General features: G+C 43.1%; 1 protein-coding gene across 1 annotated transcript in view; it reads right to left on the bottom strand.

Moving 5' to 3' along the window:
- Positions 1-22057, bottom strand: part of map3k3 (mitogen-activated protein kinase kinase kinase 3) — a 126042-nt gene extending 103985 nt beyond the window's left edge. The window contains exon 1 of the mRNA XM_078529842.1: positions 21741-22057. The gene's annotated coding sequence lies outside the window, so the exon portion shown is untranslated. The remainder of the gene's footprint in view (positions 1-21740) is intronic.
- Between the last annotated feature and the right edge of the window lie 301 nt (positions 22058-22358).

Raw genomic sequence — 22358 nt, 5'->3', positions numbered from 1 at the left:
CCTGCAAAGTCCTTACTAACATCTGGAGGGCCTGTGCCAAAATTGAGAGAACTGTCTCACAGACTAGTCAAGTCTGACATAGTCATACTCACAGAAATATACCTGACAGACAATGTCCCAGACACCTCTGAAATGGCCAATACCATCACCATCACCAGCAGAGGTGGCGGTACAGTGGTATATAGTCAGGAGGGAGCTGCCCTGGGAGTACTCAATATCTATTCCGGACCCCATGAAGTCTCATCAAAGCTCAAGGAAACCTCCTGATTACCGCATGCTGCAGCCCCACCCAACTCCAATGGCTGATGTATCAGTACTCCTCCATGTTGAACACCACCAAGGGCACAGAATGTACTCTGGGTGGGGGACTTCAATATCTATCACCAAGAATGGCTCAGAGCATAACTCCCGACCAAGCTGGTCAAGTCCTAAAGGATATAGCTGCTAGACTGGGTCTGCAGCAGGTGGCGAAGGAACCAACAAGAAAAAGCATACTTGACTTCATCCTCACCATCCTGCCTGTGCAGATGCATCTATCCATGACAGTATTGGTAGGAGTGACCACTGCATAGGCCTTGTGGAGACAAAGTTCTGTCTTCACATTAAGGATGCCCTCCATTGTGTTTTGTGGCACTACCACCGTGCTAAATGGGATAGATTCTGAACAGACATAGCAACTCAAGACTGGGACTGGGTAACCATGAGGCACTGTGGGCCATCAGCAGCAACAGAATTGTACTCAAACACAATCTGTAACCTCATGGCCCGGTTTATGCCCCACACCAAGCCAGAGCATCAATCCTGGTTCAAATGAAAAGTGCAGGAGGGCATGCCAGGAATAGCACCAGGCATACCTAAAAATGATGCATCAACCTGATGGAACTACAATACAGTATTACTTGCGTGCCAAACAGCAAAAGCAGCAAGTGATAGACAGAACTAAGCAATTACACATCCAACAGATCAAATCTAAGCTCTACAGTCCGACAACAACCAGTTGTGAAGTGATGGATAATTAAACTCACTGGAGGAGGAGACTCCACAAATATCTCCATCCTCAATGACAGGGGAGCCCAGCACATCATTGCAAAAGATAAGGCTGAAGCATTTGCAACAATCTTCAGCCAGAAGTGCCGAGTGGATGATCCATTTCTGCCTCCTCCAGAGGTCCCCAGCATCACAGATGCCAGCCTTCAGCCAATTCGATTCACTCCACATGATTTCAAGAAATGGCTGAAGGCGCTGGATACTGCAAAGGCTATTGGCCCTGACAACATTCCAGCAATAGTACTGAAGACTTGTGCTCCAGGACTTGCCGCGCCTCGGCCAGGCTAATCCAGCAAAGCTATAATTACTGGCATCTACCTGGCTACGTGGAAAATTGCCCAGGTATGTCCTGTGCACAAAAAGCGGGACAAATCCAACCCAGCCAATTACCACCCCATCAGTCTACTCTCCATCATCAGTAAAGCAATGGAAGGGGTCATCAACAGTGCTATCAAGTGGCACTTGCTTAGCAATAATCTGCTCACCGACGTTCAGTTTGGCTTCCGACAGGGCCACTCAGCCCCTGACCACATTACAGCCTTGGCTCAAACATGGGCAAAAGAGTTGAACTCTCAAGGTGAGGTGAAAATGACTGCCCTTGACATTAAGCATCTGACTGAACGTGGCATCAAGGAGCCCTAGCAAAACTGGAGTCAATGGGAATCGGGGGAAAATGCTCCATGGTTGGAGTCATACCTAGCACAAAGGAAGATGGTTGCGGTTGTTGGAGGTCAGTCATCTCAGTTCCAAGACATCACTGCAAGAGTTCCTCAGGGTAGTGTCCTCGGCCCAACCATCTTCAGCTGCTTCATCAATGACCTTCCTTCCATTATAAGGTCAGAAGTGGGGATGTTCATTGATGACTGCACAATGTTCAGCACCATTCATGACTCCTCAGATACTGAAGCAGTCCAAATGCAGCAAGGTCTGGACAATATCCAGGCTTGGGCTGGCAAGTAGCAAGTACATTCATACCACACAAGTGGCAGGCAATGACCACCTCCAACAAGAGAGTGTCTAACCATCACCTCTTGACATTCAATGGCATTACCATTGCCGAATCCCCCACTATCAACATCCTGGCGGTTACCATTGACCAGAAACTGAATTGGACTAGCCATAAAAATACTGTGGCTACAAGAGGACAGAGGCTAGGAATCTTGTGATGAGTAACTCACCTCCTGACTTCGCAAAGCCTGTCCACCATCTACAAGGCACAAGTCAGGAGTTTGATGGAATACACTCCATTTGCCTGGATGAATGCAGCTCCAACAACACTCAAGAAGCTTGCTGCCATCCACTCTCGCCGCATCCACAAACAAGCATTCCATCCACCACTAATGCACAGTGCCAGCAGCGTGCACCAAGCCTCCTTAGACATCACCTTTCAAACCCGTGACCACTACCAGCTAGAAGGACAAGGGCAGCAGACACATGGGAACGCCACCACCTGAAAATTCCCTACCAAGACACTCATCATCCTAACTTGGAAATATATCGTTGTTCCTTCTCTGGCACTGGGTCAAAATCCTGGAACTCGCTCCCTAACAGCGCTGTGGGTGTACCTATACCACAGGGACTGCAGTGGTTCAAGAAAGTAGCTCACCACCACCTTCTCAATTGCAATTAGGGGCAATAAATGCTGGCCTAGCCAGCGATGCCCACATCCCATGAATTAATTTTAAAAAGTACGCTGCTTTAGTTTTTAAATATTTTTCTTTTCATCCCTGGCACTATTCTAGTAAAATACCTCTCTAATAATTAACAAATTGAATCATGAAGTTTTTCATTATTTTTTCTGTTTCTCTGCTGTAAATACTATGCAATACCACATATGTCAATATTTTATATCATTTTTACATGTTCCAATTCTGCCACAAAAATATTAAACTGGCCTGATACATGAGCTGTCATTTTAGAATGCTTGAGAGGGATAGAGGCAGCATGGATCAGGGGAGATGGCTACTCACAAGGCTACAAAACTGAATTATTCTTATCAATGTTGGCTTTTCAGAAATAATGCTGTTTAGGTCCAAAGCATAAATCAATCATGTTCATAAAAACCTATTAATGGTAGGAAAACAATGGTGCCTGAGGATAGGCAGGGAGCTCAAAGGTTATTCCCAGGATCTGTGATGCTGCACTGTACCAGAGACCTGGAGGAGCAAAATTGAAGGGCATGTTATCTACTTGTGGTTAGTTTAAGAGGTCTCTCATCTTGGCAGGGAGATAGGATGCAGATCTTGGTCAGGGAATGGTATGTTGATGACACCATACTAAAAAGGAAAGCATGCTTAAGCGAAGCACAAGAATTGGCTTGATTGCCACTGTAGCAATGCTGACAGGCATGGAGTCTCCAGATGCAGGGAGTACCTTCATACTAATGCAATGTCAGCCGCTTGTTCAAGGCCAGAAATATTTAATCAAAATAAAGTCAATGGAAACCTGGGAGATCACAGGACACTAAAGTAAGTGGTATACAGCACGACTTATTTAATTTCCGTAGTTAATGTGAAAACTAACCAGGAGTCACTCTGTCCCACAGGACTCTCCTCAGATTCTCCTTCATATTGTCAGGGTGTGGAACGAATGAGGGAATGTGCATAACTGAAGTTTTGCTGCGTTCTCAGCATTCACTAGGTGAACGTGCTGCCTCGGTCACAAAAGGTTTTGAGATCCAGAGGTCCCAACGCAGTCTATGCAGCACAAGATACACTACAATAGGCCACAAGTGCCCAAGGTTAAGGAGGGAAGAAAGAAATCAGCTATTGTTTGCACTTCCAATCACTATCTGGAACTCCTGCTAGAAAGTACATGTGAACATTAGACTAGGGCAGGATTTTTTTTTCAGAATGTGAGTGGACTTGTAAGGTTGCATTTATTGCCCATCCCCCACAGTGATTTGCTAGGCCACATCCAAGGGCATTACTAGTAACATGCATTGTGTGGTCCTGAATCACAGGTGGGTTAGACCAGGTAAGGCTGGCAGATACTTTTCCCTTAAACCCATAAGACCATAAGACGTAGGAGAAATAGGCCATTTGGCCCATTGAGGCTGCTCCGCCATTCAATGAGGTCATGGCTGATCTGACAATCCTCAACTCCACTTTCCTGCCTTTTTCCTATAACCCTTGATTCCCTTACTGATTTAAAAATCTGTCTTTCTCAGCCTTGAATATACTTAACAACCCAGTCTCTACAGTCCTCTGCGGTAAAGAATTCTACAGATTCACCACACTCTGAGGGAAGAAATTTCTCCTCATCTCTGTCTTAAACAGGTGACCGCTTACTCTGAGATTATGCCCTCTGGTCCTAGACTCTCTCACAAGGGGAAACAAGCTCTCAGCATCTACCCTCTCAAGCCCCCTAAGAATCTTATACGTTTCAATAAGGTTGCCTCTCATTCTTCTAAAGTCCAATGAGTACAGGCCCAACCGACTCAACCTCTCCTCATAAGAAAATCCCTCCATACCCGGAATCAACCTAGTGAACCTTCTCTGGACTGCCACCAATGCCAGTATATCTTTCCTTAGATAAGGGAACCAAAACTGTTCACATTATTCTAGGTGTGGTCTAACTAGTGTCTTGTATAGTTTTATCAAGACTTCCCTATTTTTATTCTCCATTCCCTTTGAAATAAAGGCCAACATTCCATTTGCCTTCCCTATTACCTACTCACCTTGTATGATAACTTTTTGTGATTCATGCGCGAGGACCCCTAAATCCCTGTGTGCTGTAGCTTTCTCCATTTAAATAATATTCAGCTCCTCTATTCTTCCTGTCAAAGTGCATAACCTCACATTTTCCCACATTATATTCCATCTGCCAAGTTTTTGCCCACTCATTTAACCTGTCTATATCCCTATGTAGACTCTTTATGTCATTCTCACTACTTGCCTTCCCACCTATTTTTGTGTCATCCGCAAACCTGGCGATAGTATGTTCGCTTTCCTCATCCAAGTCTTTAATATATATTGTAAATAATTGTGGCCTCAGCACTGATCCTTGTGGCACTCCACTAGTTACAGGTTGCCATCCTGAAAATGCCCACCTTATCCCAACTCCCTGTATATTATTTAGCCAATTCTCTATCCATGCTAATATACTACCCACAACACCATGGGCTCTTATCTTATTAAGTAGCTTTATGTGCAGTACCTTATCGAACACCTTTTGGAAATCCAAATATATTACATCTACTGGTTCCCCTTTATCTATCCTGCTTGTTACCTCCTCAAAGAATTCTAATAAATTTGTCAGGTATGATTTCCCCTTCATGAAGCCACGTGACTCTGCTTGATCATATAATACATTCCTAAATGCTCTGCTATTACAAGCTTTATAATAGGCTCCAACGGTTTCCCAATGATGGATGTTAAGCTAACTAACCTATTGTTACCTGTTTTTTTAATTCTCCCTCCCTTTTTGAATAAGGATATTACATTGGCAGTTTTCCAATCCTCTGGAACTTTTCCAGAATCTAAGGATTCTTGAAAGATTACTACCAATGCATCGACTATTTGCGTAGCTACTTCCTTTAATATCCTAGGCTGCAACTCATCAGGTCCCGGGGACTTATCAGCCTTTAGCCCTATTAGTTTCCCTCGTGATAGTTACTGTATTTATTTCCTCCCCCTTTTTTGCCCCTTCATTATTTAGTATTTTTAGAATGCTATTAATGTCTTGTACCGTGAAAACTGATGCAAAGTGTTTATTCAACTCCTCTGCCATTTTCTGCTTCCCCATTATTTCCCCAGCCTCATTCTCTAAGGGGCTTTTGTTCACTTTGACCTCTCTCTTCCTTTTTATATATTTAAAGAAGCTCTTACTGTCCGTTTTCATATTACTTGCTAGTTTACCCTCAAAGTTTATTTCTCCCTCATTAATTTTTTGGTCATCTTTTGTTGGTTTTTAAAACTTTCCTAATCCTCTGGTTTACCACTAATCTTTGCCACATTGTATGTGTATTCTTTCAATGTGACATTATCCTTAACTTTCCTGGTTAACCATTGTTGGTTTATCCTCTTCCTAGAATCCTTCCTCCTCACTGGAATATATCTTTGTTGTGAGCCATGAACTATTTTGTGAAACATCTGCCATTGTTCATCAACCACCTTTTCTACTAAACTCCTTTCCCAGTCCGCTGCAGCCAACTCTGCCCTCATTCCTTTGTAATTACCCTGATTTAAGTTTAGCACAGTTGTTTCCGATCCAAGTTTCTCACTCTCAAACTGAATGCTAAATTCTACCATGTTATCATCACTGTTTCCTAGGGGACCTTGTACTCTGAGATCATTTATTAAACCTGCCTCCTTACACATTACCAGATCCAAATTGGCCTGATCCCTGGCTGGGTCCACAATATATTGTTCTAGGAAACTGTTCTGAATACACTCTGAATTCTTGCATGTGGCTTGATTTTCCCAATCTACAAGAAGATTAAAGTCACACATGATTAATGTACTGCCTTTTTTACATCTTCTCGTTATATCCTGATTTATTCTCTGTCTTACAGTATAGCTACTGTTGGGGGGCCTGCAGACTACTCCCACCAGTGTGTTCTTCCCATTGTTATTTCTTACCTCCACCCATGTGGATTCTACATCTTCCAATCCAAGATCATTTCTTGCTATCGCACTTATTCCATCTCGTACTAACAAAGCCACCCACTACCCTTTCCTTCCTGCCTGTCCTTTCGAAAAGTCACATACCCCTGAATATTTAGTTCCCATCTTTGATCTCCTTGTAACCATGTCTCCGTAAAGGTTATAAGATCATACCCATTAACCTCTGTTTGTGCCGTTAATTAATTTTTGTTCTGAATATTACATGCATTCAAGTAAAGAGTCATTAATTTTACCTTTTTGCCATTTTTTCCCCCTTTAACCCTACTTGCTGCTTTTTTAAAAAAAAATGTTTGTACACTCTGTCCCTTCCTGCCACACTCTGGATATCATTACCAAAATAGCTGCCCTGCAATGCTGCCATATCCTTTTGCTTTGTAAGCCTATATATCCCCTCTCCAGACCCTCCGCCACCCCCCTATTTAGTTTAAAGCCCTCTCTACAGCCCTGGTTATTTCATTCGCCGGGATACTGGTCCCAGCACAGTTCAAATGAAGCCCGTCCCACTGGAACAGCTCCCTTCTACCCCAGTACTGGTGCCAGTGCCCCATGAACTGAAGCCCATTCCTCTCACACCAATCTCTGAGCCACGCATTTAACGCCTTCACTTTATTTATCCTATGCCAGTTTGCCTGCGCCTCAGGTAGTAATCCCAAGATTACCATCTTGGAGGTTCTGCTTTTTAATTAGGCTAACTGTTCAAATTCTTTCAGCAGAACTCCCTTTCCAGCCCTATCAATGTCATTGGTACCAATGTGGAGGATGACAACGGAGTCCTTAAGGATATAGCACATAAATTGTGTTTTCACAACAATCTAAAAGCTCCATAATCATCTTTTCCTTGGTGCAGGCTCACGAATGACCAGATTTATTGAATTCTGTTTTGCAAGTTGACATTGAGATTTAAGGCTGTCGGTTGCTAGTTCAGTATCTGGTTTGACTTTTGAGGTAACCCTTGGTAAAACATTGTGCTGACACTTGCTCTCTGAGCTCACACACCCACAAAACAACTATTTAGGTGAAATACCAGAAAGATGACAACCTAGCAAGAATCAAAGGCTCCAAGAGAGGAAAGGACAAGATTGGAGTGGGTAAAGGCAAGTCTGAAATCATAAACTGTCCAAATGAAATTGTAATGAGCACTTTAGAACATCACACTTTTAAGAAGAAATCTATTATTTGACAGGTCTGGAATTCATTCCACAGCCAGAAACACCAATAAATTTGTAGCTTCCTAACAATCCATGTAATGAAAAGCCAGAGACAGATTATAGGTGGGACCATACAGAATATATCAGGAGACTGGCCCTTCCTTTACAAGAAAGTTCCACCAAATCGGAAGTAAATATTTTGTGCACCTGACTACAATTTGTATAACAACAGATTCAATCAGATCTAATCATTGGCTGCAATGAGGGTCATAACTTCAGGCTGGTCTGAAAGTTGATCTAGACTGTCAGAGGCTCACTACTAGTTGGGGATGCACAATCTTGTGTGGGGGACAAATTTACCAGGGTCAAAGGGACTGCAGCTCAGCTCCCTGGCTGGGGTGAAGTTGCAGCCTCACTGCCCAAGTCAAAGGAGCTACTCTGGGACACTTCTCATGATGAAAAGCATAAAACAACATATCTAATTTGATGAAGACCCCTTGGAGGTAGACTTCTGAAGTTTTCAAAAAAAAATCCCTAGGTTTATAAGACATACACAGTATGTTTTTTTAATTACTCGGGGAAAACTGAGTAAAAGATAAATTCTCTTACAACAGTGACTACACTACAAAAGTACATCATTGGCTGTAAAACACTATGGGACATCCTGAGGTCATGAAAAGTGCTGCAGAAATGCAAATATTTCTTTTCTCTAGATCTTGTTTCCCCTTTAGTGTGGCCTTGGCATGCCCATAGCATAGCTGTCACGGTCAGTTCACAGCCAAACACAAGAACCCTCCAACGCTTGCAGGAAGGAAGGTCAAGCTTAGGTGGTTCTGCATCGTAAGACCATAAGATGAAGGAGCAGAAGTGGGCCATTCGGCCCATCAAGTCTGCTCCGCCATTCAATGAGATCATGGCTGATCTGATAATCCTCAACTCCATTTTCCTGCCTTTCCCCCAAACCCTTGATTCCCTTACTGATTAAGAATCTGTCCATCTCCACCTTAAATATACTGCGGTAAAGAGTTCCACAGATTAACTACCCTCTGAGAGAAGAAATTCTCCCTCATCTCTGTTTTAAATGAATGCCCCTTTACTCTGAGATTACGCCCTCTGGTCCTAGACTCTCCCACATGGGGAAAGAACCTCTTAGCTTCTACCCTGTCAAACCCCCTAAGAATCTTATCTGTTTCAATAAGGTCTCCTCTCATTCTTCTATACTCCAATGAGTACAGGCCCAACCTACTCAACCTCTCCTCATAAGAAAATCCCTCCATACCTGGGATCAACCTAGTGAACCTTCTCTGGACTGCCTCCAATGCCAGTATATCTTTCCTTAGATAAGGGGACCAAAACTGTTCACAGTATTCTAGGTGGCATCTAACTAGTGCCTTGTATAGTTTTAGCAAGACTTCCCTATTTTTATACTCCATTCCCTTTGAAATAAAGGCCAATGTTCCATTTGCCTTACCTATTGCCTGCTGAATTTGTATGCAAGCTTTTTGGGATTCATGCTCGAAGACCCCCAAATCCCTCTGTGCTGCAGCTTTCTGCAGTCTTTCTCCATCTAAATAATATTCAGCGCCTCTATTCTTCCTGCCAAAGTGCATACCCTCACACTTTCCTACATTATATTCCATCGGCCACATTTTTGTGCACTCACTTAACCCGTCTATATCCCTCTGTAGACTCTGTGTTATCCTCACCACTTGCCCTCCCACCTATTTTTGTGTCATCCGCAAACTTGGCAATAGTACATTCATTTCCCTCATCCAAGTCATTAATATATATTGTAAATTGCTTCAAGTTGTATCGTCTGCTCTGACTAGCTACTGTGCTAACTTGACCTTGGCACAATACAATTCAGATCACCCCTCGTCTGTGTATCGGTATTCTTGGAACAGCCACAATTGTCAGGCAGCCAAAAACCTCAGGTGGCTGCTTCTGGTAATACCAAGATCAGTTGGCATCCAGCACATTACCCACAATATCCATCTGGGTCACAGCATGCATGGGCCTTTAGCTTCCCACCACCCATCCAATAGCAACTGCAGTCAGTTCCTGGTTGGATGCAAACCAAATACCTCAAGTGCCTCTGTAGAATGCTCAGCGATGAGTATTTGCTCCAAGCATGAATGGGGTTACAGGCTTCCCCCACAACAAAGAAATCCAAGTAGATTTACAAAGAAACGTAAACAAAGCAACATTCCAAAATGTCCTTCATGGAAGGAGGTCTGTGCAGGTTGGTAAATAGGGAAGAGATGGTGCCAATGCCACTGGACTAGTAATCCAGAGGCCCAGGCTAATGCTCTGAGGACATGGGTTCAAATCCCACCGTGACAGCTGGTGGAATTTAAATTCAATTAATAAATCTAGAATTGTAAAACTAGTCTCAGTAATGGTGACTGTGAAACAATCGATTGTTGCAAAAACCAATCTGGTTCATTAATGCCCTTTAGGGAAGGAAATCTGCCATCCTTACCTGGTCTGGCTCACATGTGACTCCAAACCCACAGCAATGGCTCAACTCTCCTTTGAAACAGCCCAGCACGCCACTCAGTTCAAGGATAATTAGGCATGGGCAACGGAAGCTGGCCTTGCCTGTGGCTGCCACATCCAATGAAAGGATCATTTTCTTTTGCTTTTGATATGTATTAAAGCCAAAATTGAGTATTTTCATACTAATGTCTTCAGACAGGTTTGCCATCTTTATAAAACTAAAATAGAGTCACTGATTTCTAGTTTAAATTTGTTTAACCCGGTTTTGATGCCCAGGTGATATGTTCAACTGGCCCCAGTTCCCTGACTCTTCCTACCGCTCCATACTAAGGAATCCAAAAATTCACAGGGGCCTAAAACTTAATGTTACTGTACAATACATTCAAAGTCCACCTTCCTTCCCAAAATAAATTAATAAATGTACTTCAGTCATAATCTTCAATACACCCTATACACATTTTCCTCTAGGATGGCTGGGCTGTAATTGGGAAACACAGTTATTGATTTGTCATGGCACTAGAAATCTTAGTGTGGCAAAAAGAATCCCTGAAATAGGAGAATACAGCAAGCAAGGCCAAAGAATCAGCACAGCAAAAGGGAAATAGGTGAAGCTGGAATTCTAAACGCTCATGACTTATCTGCTCCTTCTACGCTCAGTATTCTGACTTCTGTATTTTATATTACTCCAATAAGTACATCACGAATCTTTACAGTCTCCAGAGCATCTTTACTGGCCTGGTCTCTGGGTTAGTCTTTTATAATGAACAGTGAGAAAACCCTTTCACAAATTGCTTCAAATGCAGTATCTAAACACTACCTCCCAAGAACCTCTCACACATGTTGAGCATCAAGCCAGGCTTCATTCCAGCCCTTACCCAACAATCAAAAATATTTTACAGATAAACAACTGAATATATGCCAGTAATTTAATATATGCATTTACCATAAATATATTTAAGTATTGCTGAGAAGAGAGTTTTTTTTTGTCGAAGCTTTTAATCTTGCACTCAACAGGACAGTTCGCAAGAAATTACCAATGTTGTGGGAAACAACATATTTATACTGCATTAGAAGAGAGAGTGCTGATTGGTTGGCAAGTATTGTTTGAAATGTAAACCAGGCAGCTTGACTCTGATTGGTTGAACATTGCCCTGGGGCATGAACCAGCAAATGGCTGTCACTTATTTTGTTTAGCTGAAACAGGCGCAATGTGTGTACATGTTCTTTCTGCCTGCAAAGACCAGGATCCTGTGTATTAATATATGTGGCTTCCAGTACACGCAAATGTGCTACACTACGAGCCTGGTTAGTCAGGTTCGCAGTGTGGCGCATTTGCGTGTACTGGAAGCTGCATATATTAATACACAGGGTCCTGTTCTTTGCAGACAGAACACGTACACACATTGACTGGTTTCAGCTAAACAAAATAAATGACAGCCGTTCACTGGTTCATGCCCCACAGCAATGTTTAACCAATCAGAATCAAGCTGCCTGGTTTACATTTCAAACAATGCTAGGCAATTAACTGCCGGTCACCATCCACTGCTGCATTCTCCATGGCAATGTCTCTACCAATCAGAGACCACTTGCCAACCAATCAGCATTTTCTTCTCATACAGTATAAATATGTTGTTTCCCCTAACATTGATATTTTCTTGCAAATTGTCCTGTTGAGAGCAAGACAAAAAGCTTCAACAAGTCTTTTTTCCAGCAATACTCAAGTTCTGTACTTCTAAATGACTATTTATAAATATATTTAACCAATTTCTTGAAAGAAAAGCAGTCATGGTCACAACCTTTATGGTAAGTTATTATTTTGTAATTACCCGTTGTACGAGGTACCGTTTTCCTGAATGTAGTCATTCAAATTATAGGAATGAAATTGGCCTAATCCATCATTCTGAAGGTTCCAACCAACTCTACTTGGTTCAACTCAACTTGGTGAATGGTTGGAACTCACTACATACCCTGAAAACATCAGCCCAAGTTTCCTAGATTTTAAGCAAGTCAGCCACATGCAAAAGCAATCGCCAGTCATATACGTAATTGAGCAAACTAGGGTGTACATTGTACACTTTAGTTTGAACATGGATATCCTCCTTCAAAGGCAGATAACATGATCGCAACACCCCAGTTGTCTGTAAACGTGACATCCCTACTTTACTCACTGTACCAATTAGCTCTCCAATTCCCATTGCAAGGTCTACCCAGCATTGCTTCAAGTTGTGTCCCTCTGCCCTGCCTTTGACCTGCTGCATTATTCCAATTAAGCTCAATGTAAGTTTGAAGATCTACCTCATCTTTCTCCTGGAGGCTTTGCAGCCTACTGCTCTAAACAACGACATTAACAATTTCAAAACTTAGCCATCTCTCAAAGAAATGGGATGCTGGAGATGCACAGTGGATTAGGTAGCAGGGGAGAGGGCGTCAGGTTGCCATTTTAGGCATAAACAATAACTTGGGTTTATATAGCATTTAATGCTGTTAAACGTCCAGAGGTGTTTTTTACGAGCATTATAAAAACAATATTTGCCACCAAGCCACACAAGATATTAGGACAGGTGATCAAAAGTATGGTTAGAGATTAAGATTTGAGGAGTGTCTTAAAGGAGGAGAAAGGAGTAAAGAGGTAAAGTGGTTTACAGTGGGGAATTCCAGATCCAGACAACTGAAGGCAATGGCACCAATGGTACAGCAATTAAAATCAGAGGGGAGCAGAAGGCCAGGGTTGGAGCAGTGCAGAGATCTGAAGGATGTAGGGCTGGAGGAAGTTAAAGAGATAACAAGAGGCAAGGCCATGGAGGAATTTGAGAACAAGGCTGAGAATTTTTAAATTGAGGTATTGCCAGGCCAGGGGGCAATGCAGGTCAGCAAGGACATGTGTGACGGATGAATAGGTCTTGGTCCAAGTTAGGATATGGCAGAACAGCAGATAGAAGGCAAATATCAAGAACACTGATGCCCATCATAGGTGGAAGTTATATAGATTTTCACATTAGTTACAACATGGAAATGAGTCAGTGACCCAGGCAGTTCACTTTGGTCAGCTGTGGTTCAGTTGGTAGCACAATCGCCTGAATCAGAAGGTTCTGGGTTCAAGATTCATTCTAGGACTTGAGTACAAAAATCAAAGCTGGCACTTCAGTGCAGTACTGAGAGAGTGCTGCACTGTAGGAGACATTAAACCGAGGCCCATTTCAGGTGAATGTAAAAGATCACATGGCACTATTTTGAAGAAGGGCAGGAGAGTTATCCCTAGTGTCCTGGCCAATATTCATCCCTCAATCAACAACACAAAAAGAAACAGATTACCTGGTCATTTATTACAATGCTGTTCACAGGGAACTTGATGTACACAAATTAGCTGTCACATTTCCCACATTACAACAGTGACTACACTTCAAAGTACTTCATTGGCTGTAAAGTGCTTTGGAATATCCTGTGATCGTCAAAGGTACCATAAAACTGCAAGTGTGTTTCTCTTTGTGTTTGCTGTCCACTTTCAGTCGTAATCCCACATCCCTGTCCTGCTGCCCACCCCCCGCCCCCTTTCAACAACCTAGCTGCTTCTTAAACGTTGGCACAGGCTCTGCTTCAATTGCTAAAGCTGGTCATGCATTTCTCATCAACATTGATGAGAAATACATGATCTAAACAGCAGCAACCATATTCTAGCAGCTTCAGAGAGGTAGTTGTGATACTAGCATAGATGATCCTGGAAGATTTACCACTTATTTACATGTTAAATATCTGTCTCCCCCATTCCAAGGGAGCAAAGAGTGCATTGGGTCCAGAGCGGTCAGGTGCAATACTGCCATAGAAGACGACCATTCAGCTGACCATCTCTGCTGGAAGAATCCAAAACTAACTTCATGACTCTGGTCTCTTTCCATAGTTCATAGTCTTCTTAATTTTCCTGATATAATTAAATATTTATACATTTCCCCCTTAAAAGACACAATGGTGTCTTCACAGTTCTTATCAGATGTGCATGCACACTTTACAGCAGGGCTTACTGAACCTTAATCAAAAGCGGGAATCTTGATTGTTTCTTCCCTTCCCTAAGCCAGACATTTAAATGGCTGCATCATTGCCCCGGCTGAGATCAGCTAACTCAGAAATCTAAACTTAGAATCCAGCCTGTAACCAATTCCAAGAAATCTATTATTCTGCATATAAACCACCCAAACTCCTTGAGTAGACTCTAGCTTAGAACGCATTTTCAGGGATATATCTGATATCCAAACTGCTTAGTGCCAGCTAACTGACCATGCAGCTTCATTATTCTATGAGTTGCTCATGCAAGCAGTAAGTTTTTCTTTAACACATGAGAATTATCAAATAAACCATTCCATTGAATAGTCTCAGCATGCGCAGCATGGGCCACAAGGCTACTGTAAGGGAAGCCAGGAAGAAGCCAACACAACTCCCAACCAGGTCCCTGAAAGTCCACAAGATTAAACTGGAGAATGTGTTTTTTTGCTATAGTTAAGCCAATGCAATCACCTTCTCCAAATGTACACATTCCCTCAATTTCATTCATATTGCACTAAATACAGAGAAAAACAGTAATTTTCCACGTTTCATTAAAGGAAAAATTTTGGGGCTCTGAACACCGTTGAGCTTCAAATAGATAGGAAGCGGGGGAAACGGAATGGCACTCCCAGATTATTTCTGCATTTGCCAATGCGAGTAAGAACATAAGAAATAGGAGCAGGAGACGACCATACGCAAGCCTACTCCGCCATTCAATATGATCATGCATGATCTTAGGCTTCAACTCTACCACTCCACCTGTGCCCCATACCCCTTGATTCCCTGAGACACCAAAACTCTGTCTATCCCAGCCTTAAATGTATTCAATGATGGAGCATCCACAGCCCTCTGGGATAGAGAATTCCAAAGATTCACAACCCTCCGAGTGAAGAAATTTCTCCTCATCTCAGTCCCCATGTTCTAGATTTTTCAGTCAGGGGAAACAGAATGTCTCAGGAATGTCTCAGTATCTACCCTGTCAAGCTGCTTCATAATCCTGAAGGCTTCAATGAGATCATCTCTCAATTCTTCTAATCTCCAGAGAATATAAATCCAATTTACTCAGCCTCTCATCATAGGACAACCCTCTCCCAGGAGATAGTTCTCTGAAGGAGTCACACGTGCTGTGAATAAAGGGGAACTGGTGGACATACTATGGGATTCCCAGAAGGGATTAGATAAAGTGCCACATCAAAGGTTATTGCAGAAAATAAAAGTTCTTGGTGTAGGGGGTAACATATTGGCATGGATAGAAGATTGGTTAGCTAACAGGAAGCAGAGAGTTGGCATGAATGGGTCTTTTTCTGGTTGGCAGGATGTGACTAGTAGCGTGCCACAGGGATCAGTGCTGGGACCTCAACATTTTACAATTTATATAAATGACTTGGATGAAGGGACCAAAGGAATGGTTACTAAATTTGCTGATGACACAAAGACAGGTAAGAAAGTAAGTTGTGCAGAGGGCGTAAGGAGGCGACGAAGTGATATAGATAGGTTAAGTGAGTAGCCAAAGGTCTGGCAAATGGAGTATAATGTGGGCAAATGTGAAATCGTTCATTTTGGCAGGAAGAATAAAAAAGATTACCTAAATGGTGAGAGGTTGCAGAGTTCAGATTCAGAGGGATCTGGGTGTCTTAGTGCATGAATCACAAAAGGTTAGTATGCAGGTACAGCAAGTAATTAGGAAAGCTAATAGAATATCATTTGTGATGGGAATTGATTACAAAAGTAGGGAGGTTCTGCTTCAGTTGTTCAGGGCATTGGTGAGACCACATCTGGAATATTGTGAACAGTACTGCTCTCCTTATTTAAAGAAAGATGTAAACGCGTTAGCAGTTCAGGGAAGGTTTACTAGACTAATACCAGGAATGGGCGGGTTGTCTTATGAGGAAAGACTGGACAGGTCAGGCTTGTATCCACTGGAACTTAGAAGAGGAGGCGGCAAATTAATTGAAACCTTTAAGATCCTGAGGGGTCTTGACAGAGTGGATGTGGAGAGGATGCTTCCTCTTATGGAATCTAGAACTAGGGGGTCACTGTTTAAAAATAAGGGGTCACTCATTTAAGACAGAGATGAGGAGAAATTCTCTCTCATAGGCTCATGAGTCTTTGGAACTCTCTTCATCAAAAGACGGTGGAAGCAGAGTCTTTGAATATTTTTAAGGCAGAGCTAGATAGATTCTTGATTAACAAGGGGGTGAAAGGTTATTGGGGTAGGCAGGGATGTGGGGTTGAGGTTACATTCAGATCAGGCAGGATCTTATCGAATGGCGGAACAGACTTGAGTGGCCTACTCCTGCTCCTTATTCGTATGTTCATATGACCAACTTAGTGAACCTCCGCTGTACCACCTCCAATGCAAGTATATCCTTCCTTAAATATGGAAACCAAAACTGTGCACAATATTTCAGGTATGGTCTCACCAAAGCCCCATACGGTTGTCGCAAAGTTTTTTTATTTTTGTACAATCCCCTTATAATGAAGGCCAACGTGCCACTTGCCTTCCTAATTGCTTGCTCTATTTGCATGCTAACTTTCTGCACTCCCTGTACGAGTACACACAAGTCTCTCTAAACATTAACAGTTAAAAGTTTCATGCCTTTTAAAAAGATTCTGCTTTTCTATTCTTATGACCAAAGTGAATAACCTCACACTTTCCTACATTATACTCCACCTGCTAACTTATTGCCCGCTCACGTAACCTGTATCTCTTTGCAGCCTCTTTGTGTCCTCTCACAGCTTGTATCCCCACATAGCTTTCTATCAGTGAACTTGGATACATTTCTCTCTTGTCTGTTTAAAGTCATTAATGTAGATTGCAAATAGCTGAGGCCCCATCTTTGATCCTTGCGGCACTCCACTAGTCACAACCTACCAAATTGAAAAAGGCCCATTTATCTCTACTCTCTGCTTCCTGTTCGTATACCAATCCTTAATCCATGCTAATGCATCACCCCTCACTCCATGAGCCCTTATTTTTTGTATTAACCTTTTGTACGGCACCTTACTGAATGTCTTTGGAAATCCAAATATACTATATCTACCCTTCATCTATCATACTATCATGTGTCACTGCCCAAAGCTCTGATTTTAACACCGTGGAGAAAATGCTTTCTGAGGCCTTGGAGGGGCTAACATCCTACTATGAAGAAAACCACCTTCGCGCAAACCCATCAAAGACACAAGTTTGTGCATTCCACCTCAGAAACCGTGAAGCCAAATGCCAGCTTAAAGTAACCTGGTGTGGAGCAACAGTGACGCATTGCGAGCACCCTATCTACTTAGGAGTCACCCTTGACTTCACCTTCCAAGAACCACATCGAAAAGACAAAGGCAAAAGTGAGCACACGAAACAACATCCTGAATAAGCTCACTAATACAAAATGGGGAGCAAGCTTGAAAACATTGCGAACCAGTGCACTTGCTCTTTTCTATTCCACTGCTGAATATGCCTGCCCTGCATGGGAAAGAAACAACTCATGCTAAGAAGATGGATGCCGTTCTGAATGCAAGCTGCCGACTTATCACAGGTTGTTTAAAACCAACAAACACCAACAGCCTATATATCCTGGTGGGTATTGCTCCCCCTGATATAAGAAGAACGGCAGCCAGCAAGAAAGAGCAACTCCATCAAACATCAGATGAGAGGCACCCTCTACATGGTCATACACCTACATCCAGCCGCCTAAAGTCAAGGGAGAGTTTCATGAACAGTGTTGTTCCATTACAATCAACCCCATCTGAAGCCCGCATCGCCTTGTGGAAAGACCGGCTCACCAGTCTCGAACAACCCCCAGCGATGGAAATTCTACCGGATGAAAGCCTTCCCCCGGGAGCTAATTGCAACTGGGCAACCTGGAAGTACCTTAACAGACTTAGGACTGGTGTAGGTCGTTCAAAGGTGTCACTAAGCAAATATACCAGCCCAACAACTTGTGAATGTGGAACTGAGCCACAGACTATGCAACATCTCCTGCAATGCCCATCGCTAGAGGAACCCTGCACTGTTGCAGATCTTGCCGAATTCAACAACAAGGCACAAAAATGTGTCCAGTTCTGGCTGGGCCATGTATAGACTGTCCGTGGACACGATAAGAAGATCATCTATCATACTAGTTTCATCCTCAAAAAACTCTAATAAATTTGTCAAACAGGATTTCCCTTTCGTAAAACCATGTTGACTTGTTCTAATCATATTTTGCCTTTCATTGTTAAGACTTCTTTACTAATAGATTCCAGCATTTTCCTGATATCTGAAGTCAGGCTGTTTTCTCCCTCCCTCCTTGAATAGCAGTGGTACATCTGCTAACTTTCACTAGCTCAGCAGCCATCTCTTTTAGAACCCTAGGATGTAGGCCATCTGGACATGGGACTTGTTGGATTTTTAACCCTTTGAGTTTCTACAGGGCTTTTTCTCTGCTGATATTAATTACCTTAATTTCCTCACTCTTATTAACCCCTAGTTTACCCTCTATTCTTGGTGTGTAACTTGTGTCTACTGTGAAGACAGAAGCAAAATATGTTTAACGTCTCTTTCATCTCCTAATAATTTCTCCTGTCTCTGCTTCTAAGGGACCAATGTATACTTTAGCCACTCACTTCCATTTTATATATTTGTAGAAGTTCTTACGATGTTTTATATTCCTGGCTAGTTTACCCTCATATTCTATTTTTCCCTTTTGATCAACCATTTGGTGGTCCTTTGCTGGTTTCTAAACCACTCCCAGCCCTCAGGATGTCAATGGTCTCATTCTCTATTTCTGCTCTATTGATTGTTGGGCAAAATGGTTCAGAAGGAACCTGAAAATAGAGTGGGGTAAGTCAGAAATGCCAATGGTAACTGGTAAATCAAAGCCATTATTCTCAACATGCACAGAATCAATTACCACAACCTGGGTCTGATTTTTTTCTCTTCCTCCACTTTCTGTCTATGTGCATCTTTTCAGCCCTACTATCTCTCCACCCGGTTGCTCAATGTGAATACAATCCTGTTCCAAATTCACTCCTCATCGCTGGCTGTTCTCAGATTCCATATGTCTAAAGCATGTCTCTCCTCTTCTCAGCCCTTGCTTAGCTGCTCACATTTCCAAGTCCTAACTACTGTTAGTGCTGGTGCCCTCCTCATCTCAGGCACAATTCTCTTTTCTCTAATGCTTCTCCAGGCTTCCCCTCCCCTTCAGCTCTTCCAGGCAGCTCAACACACATATGTAACACAAATACTTAAAAAGCTCCCAACCACTGTGCTTCCTCTCTCCCACGTGCCATCTGGACTGGACTGCAGCAGTTCAAGAAGGCATCTCACCATCATACCCTCAAGGGCAATTAGGGATGGGCAATAAATGCTGGCCTAGCCAGCGATGCCCACATCCAATGAATGTATAAAAAAAACCAAACATTAGACCATCACAAACCTTACCACTTCCAAGTCTTCAACCACAAATCATCCAATGCTTTGCCACCTCTCCCTCCCACTTTGGTGGGAGAATTCCCAATTGTGCTGGACGACCAACTACAACCCCAGTGCTTGCAGAGCCTCCCCACAACCATTTTCTATCTTTCCCTGGAACCACTAAACAACACAGGATGTACTTTTGTTTTCCTGAAGGGATCATTATCAGAGCTCCCCTTCCCATTTTATTGCTGTGCTGTTACCTCACCCATTTAAGAGAACTGACTGTATATTCCACAGTGGCTCTGCATCCTCACCTTAATAAATCAATTCACATTCTGCACCAGCATTGTATGCCTAGATTAATGTATTGTCGTATTCTGCACTGAAAATCACAGCACGTTCAGCACTACCTCCATCATTGCATCTAATTCCACACTGACTGTGGTTAGCTGCATCAGTGCATAACGCCATGTTTCGTACCTGCTTTGTATGTCTGTGTTGGATATTCTACATTATTTCAGGATATCTACATTAACATATCCTATACTACCTCTCTATACCTAAACTAGAATAGTTTAGAAAATTCTGCATTACTTCTGTAAAACTGCATCAGAATAGCTTGGTTATCTTTACTCTCTCCGACAAGATTACACGACTGGGCTAGACTGTGGACTGATGGTACAACGTACATTGCATCATGTTACAGGAACCGGCCGGCCTTTTCCTACCTTTTACCTTATGCTCATGTACTAAGGCAAGCTGTGTCAAATTCTGTCGTGATTTTGCATATGCATATTGATAATGCTTTGGAATAGCCTACATAAGGTTGGTGTGCCTGCAATAGAATATTCTGCACAGCTCTGTAAACCTTCATTAACATATATTATCCAATATTCAATCTGGATATATGAATTAGCGGATTCCAGGATATTATCTCCATATCACAATAAAATATCAAAGTGCATTCTGTAACTACTTGGTATACCTGTACAACTATATTAAGCCAAGATCTGTAAAAGAAGAATTATATTGGATTCAAAAGTTAACTGCTTCTCTCTCCACAGATGTTGCCAGACCTGCTGAGATTTTCCACCATTTTCTGTATTATTTCAGCCAAGATCTGAGATGGCTGTATATAGTTTTCCCACAAACCTTGGCATATTTATCAGTTCTGGATTGTGCACCGGTAGATTTTGTTATACTGTGTGATGGTTCTTCACAGCTGATATAGTATTTCTTGGCATATTCTAGACTGGCTCAGTGTACTTGCATCACTATAATATACAAACACTATAATATACAAAATCCCTATACCTTCATTGTATTCAGCACCTGCAAGAACTCTACATTACATCTGTCCTTACTGATCCTCTGCATCAGTGTACCAGCATACTATGCTTATTCAATAATCCTGCATTAATATATCAGATTTCTGTACTAGCTCTACACTTATTTTAGTATATCTCAGTATATTCAGCACTATAAACTAATACATTCTGTGCAATCTCTCCACAAATGCATTAATTCATCCCAATGTATTCAGTACACTTCCATTTGTATACGTACAGTGTACACTGCAGTCTCTGCATGGGTACCGTATATCACAGTGCATTTGATGTCAGCTGTCACTGCATAAAAGAATAACCCAGGACATTTTACACCCGCTCTAAATACCAACACGTGTACATCACAGTATACTTCATACTTATATCTGGATACTCTGCATCAATTCAGCAGACTATCCCCATAGATTTCACACCAGACTGGTGCATCTAAATTTGCATATCCCCAGCAGTTTCTGCACCAACTCTTGTTAAACCGCAATTTTTATCCCTCATCCACTCTGCAATAGTTCAGCACATCCACTCTGCAATAGTTCAGCACATCCACAATCGTTAATCCCAGAGCTAGACAGATGCATTTAGTAAGTCCCAGGACATTCGGTACTGGAATTTACACATCCCGCTGTGTTGTGCAACAAGCTGAGTGTACCTGCATTTGTGTACGATGGTCAGTTTGCCCCCGGTTTTGGACTGTCCCGGTAGACTCCGGCCTGCCTCTCTACCCCGGCTATGGGCCGCTTTATGCCTGCTCCAGCCTCCGCTTTGTCCCGGGGCTCTGGGCCCCAGCCCCGGCCCCCCCTCACTTCGCTCGCTCGCTGCACAATTCAGCCCCGACGCTGCGCAGCTCCCACCGTCTCCATGGCGGTTACCAGTCCGAAGTGGTTGGGGAGGAGTGGGGGGGGGGGGCCCCAAGCCCCCAGATGTGCCCGGACAGGCTGCAGTGGGCCGCACGGCGAGCTCTCTTCCGGACCAACAACACCCCCTCCCCCCCCCCGACTACACACACTACCACCACCACACACAACCCCACGCCGGCCTCTGCAACCGCCAAACCGCTCGCCACCGCGCACGCGCCAACAGCCCGCGCCGGCGGCCGGCGACCATTCCCGCTGAGCCTGCGCAACGCCGGGCCCGGACCGTCGGCTCCGCTGCGCGCGCGGGGAGAGGGGGGTGGAGCTGGCGTCTTCGGAGGACGCATGCGCAGAACGGGAGGTCGCGGCTGCGGGCGCATGCGCGGAGCGGGAAGCGTGGTGGGGGAGGGGTGATG

This window comes from Cetorhinus maximus, chromosome 25 (assembly GCF_964194155.1).
Source record: "Cetorhinus maximus chromosome 25, sCetMax3.hap1.1, whole genome shotgun sequence".
NCBI lineage: Eukaryota > Metazoa > Chordata > Chondrichthyes > Lamniformes > Cetorhinidae > Cetorhinus > Cetorhinus maximus.
The sequence above is the reverse complement of the archived record's forward strand: the minus strand, read 5'-3'. Positions and strand labels throughout refer to the sequence as shown.